Source organism: Ciconia boyciana, chromosome 2, assembly GCF_034638445.1.
Source record: "Ciconia boyciana chromosome 2, ASM3463844v1, whole genome shotgun sequence".
Classification (NCBI taxonomy): Eukaryota; Metazoa; Chordata; class Aves; order Ciconiiformes; family Ciconiidae; genus Ciconia; species Ciconia boyciana.
In genome coordinates this window covers 82,020,534-82,026,533 of record NC_132935.1, presented here as the reverse complement: position 1 = coordinate 82,026,533, position 6,000 = coordinate 82,020,534, and positions in this window count along the sequence as shown.

The following is a 6,000-nucleotide window of genomic DNA, read 5'->3' as shown; positions in this document are numbered from 1 at the left end:
CCCACCATTTAATCAAGTTCTTTATCTCTGAAAGGTCATTTCCCTTATGCTTCTCCACAAAGCATTTGGCAATGGATCTTTTTGAAAGCTTTTTGCAAATCCAGGTCATGTAGATCAATTTTCTTTACACTAATGCTTATTAACCCCTTTGGTGAACCTCAGCAGTTCATGATGAGTGTTTCTCCCTTTCACAAGAACCTTGTTGACTTTTCCTTGGGAAATTAAATTATTTGAGCTGCGCCTTAATTCTGTTCTTTATTATAATACCTATTATTTTACCTAGTCAGGCTTCCTCATCAGTTGTTTCTCGTTCAGCTAGCCCTGAAAGTGTGCATTTTATAAGCCAGTGACCAGTCCTCTGATACTGATGCAGAGTATATGTCACATTAAGCAGTTTTTCTCTTTTTTCTTTGAGTTCCTTTAGAATTTTTGGGTGACTACCCATCTGATGCATTATTTACCATTGATTTTTAAAAAAATTTTTGTTGTCAGCTTATAAACTTGTCTTCTGAGCTTTAATGTGTTGCAGTTTAAGTGGGAGGTTCCTATGAAAGAAACATTGAACTCTTCTGCAGCAAAAATGTACACAAATTTCATAATCTTTTATTGCATTCTTGCAATATTATGACTTTTGGAAGACGTTCTGAGAAGTTTCCTACTTCTGTGATGCACTGTGAAAGGGACCTCATTATCAGCACTTTGTATCTCTTATTAGCTGTTATTCAGACTGCTTCATCTTGCATCTTTGTCTAAGCTGTTGGGGTTTAATTAGTCTGGATTTTTTCCATATCATTGTTATTCCAGCTTTTTGGAGGATGCTTTCTTGCTTTTACTCTACTGTTTACTCTGCTATGCTGGCTGGCTTATGGTTTTTCTCAAGTCTTTCTTGGTAGAAGCTGTGCAATTGCTCTGTATTTGCCGTATGCTGTTCTTAAATAGTTTGCATGTTGTCTGCAAGGATTCTATTCTTTTGACTTCTGCTTTTTACCTTCTTATTTTTAGTGGTTCCTAATTTTGAAGTAGCATTTGACTGCATGGCATTTGTTTTGTTTTGTTTTTTAACTTTTGTTAGTGCTGTGAGGTTATTGAATTTTGTATTTTATTCTCGCTAACACTAACATTTGGAACCTGATATTGTGCCCTTTTAGGGACCGAGGTAGGAGTCACTTGCCCTCTTGTATGTTTTTGGGTTTTTTTATTATAAACTTTCTATGACTATTAATAATGCCTAAAAAATTTAGTATTGGCCTCACAATATGAGATGGTATTTCCCTAGCATACGCGGAGAGAGCTGAAGTTTCTTGCTGATACTGTTCCCAGCCATGGAAGCCCCTCTCATCACTGCCAACATGTCACAGTCAATACTTCCATCCTAATCAAGCAGCCAGTAATATCATATGCTATGTCTATCTTGTTTATGACTGAAACTTTATTCCATTGGGCTCTGGTTGGCTTGCTAAGTTGTTTGAACACCGAGCTCTTTTACAGCAGTGTAGGCTTTTCTGTGTTTCCTGTACAGTAAATACCTTGATGTATGGCAGAAGGTACCAATTATACCTTCCTTATGCTGAGTTTCTAGTGCTATTGTTATAGCAATGTCTTTGTTCAAAGATAGCATCTGGTTCCCCCAACTTTGTTTCTAGGACTTCTGCTTAGGCAGAAGCAGTATGCACTTGTTTTGGTTTTCTATTTCCTTCCACGCTGTTCAAAGGGACAGCATCTGTTCCAGCCTTTTGCTATGGTTTGCAGGGTGGCAGCCTCTGCTCTATCACGTTAGGGCTCCCTGTACTTCATGCAAGTGGATATGTATTTTGAGACCACATGATCTTTAGGGCCTGAAAGCTTTTCCTCAGGCTAGTTTTAAAAACATCCCTCTGATCTTTTTTAAGAGTAAAACCCACAAAGTTTACCTAACTTGTTTCTTTCAAAACCATTCCCTTCATTTCAGGAGTGTCCTCGGCTTCCAGTGAATCTGGACCTTGTTGCCCTCCTGGTCTTCAATTGCATGTTGAGAATTTATCACACTCTGTAGTCTGCGTTGTTGAGGATATTTGGAACGTTTGAGCAGGGTTGGGGATGTTTGAAGAACCTGAGGTAGTGTATTTTTGCCTTTGATCCTTACTCCGACTGAAGCTGATGGGCACAATGTCCACATAATTGGTATGGGAGAAGGGCAGAGAAGGTGTGAGATTCTGTAGTTTCTTAAGATGGAAAATGTATTACTTGCATGGTTACTGGAACTGAAATTTTCTGTCCTCACAATAATGTCTCTTTATTTGGCAAGACCCACACATCCTCTCTGTCTTGGTAAACAGAAGACTAATTGTGTATCATCTGTCTACTTAATATATTCAGTGTTTTATCTTTAAATTTTGTTTTCTTAGCATTGGATCAAATAGGCAAGCAGAGCCTGAACGACAAATGTCTTGTCTAAAGCAGAACAGGGAATTACACTAGGGCTTCCTACATGGCAGGTTAATTCTTTAAGCAGTACTATATTTCACCATAAAAGGCTCGTTGGGCAGTAAGATGACATTATTATACGTTAAAATCTTAGTCATATCTGTTACCTCTTCAAACAAGTAAGATGAAGAGAAGTTATATTTCTCAGCTATGATAGCCTTTTTTTTTTGTTTACTTGTTTGAGCTGAAGTAAGACATTAGGTGGCTGACAAATTGTACACTTGTTAGGTGTTTAAGGCAAAAAGCATTTTTTGGAATGACAAGCAACCCAAATGCTTACTAGTGTAGGAAATCACTAAATATGTTGAAGTTTTAGTTTTTCTCAGCAAAGCAGGTAAAAATCCTTGCCTTAATTAAAGGTATTAAAGCCTCAATGTTATTTGACTTTGAAAGCAGTGCAAGGTAAGAAAGTCCACTCTTAGCTTTGGTTGATATCATTGCAGCTGTATGAGAGAGAATGCAGTAGAATAGGATATGCTTTTCTTTAAGTTCCTCCGCTTCTGTTCAGTGTAGATTTTCATCTGTGGTTTGTAAGTGATCATCTCCATAAAGGCCAATTTCAATTGCCAAATTTTGTATAGACTGTATTTTGTGGTCTTGTGAAAAACAGCATAAAGGTAATGTATACTTTCAGCTTTTAACCACTAGATGGTAGCTAACTACTGTCATTATCCGTAGTAAAAGAAACCTCGGTGCTGAAGCTGTGCAGTGTAACACTATCAAAAAAATCTTTTGACATTGTGAAATGAACTTTCATAATTCCTAAACTAATATGATCACTTAATATTTTAATCTACAAAGTTTTCCTCTAATGCAGTTGATTGTGTGCTTCATGGTTTTACTGACCTGCATAGTGGTGATTTACCCCAAATCTGATAGAATGTTTTGTAGGGTGCTGAACATAGTCAAGGCTATCCAGAGACACATGACAGACTAAAATTATTCTGGGAATGCTGAGTTATAATACAAGATTGCATATCCTCCTTGATGTTTTATATTATCCTCCTTAATATTTTTAATAATATTACATTATTAAAAATAATGCAACTTCACCATGGATCTTACATTCCTGGAGCATCTGGGGAGGAAATGTATTCTTCAAATCACAGATCTGATTGTGGATCACCAATAAAATAAAGGGTAGAAGAGCAGATTTTTTAAAAGTTGATTAAAAACTGCAAGAAAACCTGTTTTTGCAAATGATAAAAATGTTTTTGTAAGTGTTAAATCTGGTATTGTAAGTACCAAGGAGTCCTTGTTAAGTTTTTGATTACATGACCCTGCTTCAGCAAGAACTGTTCTGTTAAAAAAAATCTTTAGAATGAACCTGGTTTATTGGGCCCATTTACATAGCCATGATACACTGTTCAAACAAATGTTTTTGTGGATGTAAAGCAAATTCCTAAAGCAATGTTTTTATAGCAATTTCGGCAGTTATTAGCTACACCAAACTTGAAGCTGAGCATTATTTGTTTTTGTGACTTGTAAGGCAAACAAGCGGTACAGGTGATAAGTCTTGAACAGTTGCAGACCAAAAGGTTGCTGCTTAGCCTTCTGAGTTGTTGGTTGTATTAGTGGTGTGTTAAATTAGGTCTGCAGGAAATCTGGCTTTTGACACGAAGACAATAGTGACCTGACAATGGCAGTTACGTACTGTCTCAACCACTTCATTATTTTCGTTTTTCTTTTTTAACACATAATGAGGTGGAAGATCACAAGAAGTTGCTTTTCATAAATGTCAAAAACCTTTCCAGGACTCTAACCAAGATCAGCATATTATGTAGTACTGTAAATGCAGTCTACTTAAAAGGTTCTGAGTGAGAGCTGACTTAGGGTACATTACAGCTGCAAAGAGGTTTTCTGTGTAAGTTAATGAGTTGTGATTATTTGATATTAACACATATATGGGTCCATTCCATGGGTTAGATTATTCCCTGTCATGATTGCCAGTCATTCTAATTTTGCCAGTCTTTTAATTAATGTAAAAATGCTGCATTCCAAGTTACTTACATGACTGAGATTTCTGGAGTTTGAAGATGGTTTCTTTTAGCGGATGATAAATGAGCTGACAGATGCTCTGCTGGGCTTGCCACTCACAAACAAGAAAGAACTAGTTGAGGATGTGGAGGTTGAGGGAACCCTTGCCTGTAGCAATCGTGAGGTTGTGGAGCTTAAAACCCTGAGAGAAGGGAGCAAGACAATCAGTAGGGTCACAACTTTAGACCTCAGGACAGCAGATTTTTTACTTCTTCAGGGATCTGGTTGGCAGGATCCTGTGAAGGACTGCCCTAGAGGGAAACAGGACTGAGGAAAACTGGTTGATCTGCAACATCATCATCCTTGGAGTGCAAGGACAGGTCATTCAATGTGTAGAAGGAAGAGGAGACCTTGCAGAAGGTCAGCATGGATGAACACGGAGACCCTGTCTGAGCTCAAACACTCACACAGCTTCCGTAGAAGGTAGAATCAGGGATGGGGCACCCAGGAGGAATATAGAGACAATGCATGAATGTGCGCAGATAGAGTTAAGTCAGGTAAAGCTCAGCTGGAGTTCAAACTTGTGAGGAGGGTGAAGGGAAATGAGAATGGCTTTTCTGAGTACATGCCAGCAAAAGAAAATGTGGGTCCTACTGCTCAGTGGGGCAGAGGACTAAGCAACAAAGAACATGGGAAAGGCTGAAGTATTCAGTGCCTTTTTTCCCTCAGTTTTCACTAGTTGGGTTTGCCCTCTGACCTTCTATAGGTCTTTGAGCCTCTTGCATGGAAGAATCCTATGGAAAGGATTACCCATTGTAGCCAAAGACAGCATTAGGGAGTGCTTAATCCAGTTGAACATATGGAAGTCCATGGCAGAAGATATGATGCACCTGAAAGTGCTGAGGGAGGAGACCAATGTCATTTTGAGGCCTCTCCTACCTTTGAGAAGCCATGATGATCTGGGGAGGTTCCTGATGACTGGAAAAAGACAAATGTCATACCCATCTTCAGAAAGGAGAAAAGGGGAGATCCAGGGAACCACAGACCGGTCAGTTGCACCTCAGTTCCTGGTAAGATTGTGGGACAAACTGTTTTGGAAGCCATTTTATGGCACATGAAGGACCAAGAAGATGATTGTGAACAGCCAGCGTAGATTTACGAGTGGCAAATCCTGCATGACCAGCCTGATTGCCTTCTATGATGAGGTGGCTGGCTATGTGGTCAAGGGGAAGGCAGTGGTGGTGTTCTTTATCTTGACTTTAGCAAGGTGTCCCATAATATCCTTAGAGTTAAACCGGTGATATATGGACTGAATAATTGTCTGATAATTTGGGTGGAAAATTGGCTGGATAAGTGGGCTCCAAGTGGTACCAAGTCCAGCTGGTGGCCAGTTGCTAGTGGTGTCCCTCAGGAATTGATACTGAGGCTAATACTCTTTAGTGTCTTCACAAGTGACCTGAATGATGGGACAGAGTGCTATCTCTGCAAGTCTGACAATAACAAACTGGGGGGAGAGGGTGATAGGTGGAGGACAGGGCTGCTATTCCGACCTGGACACGA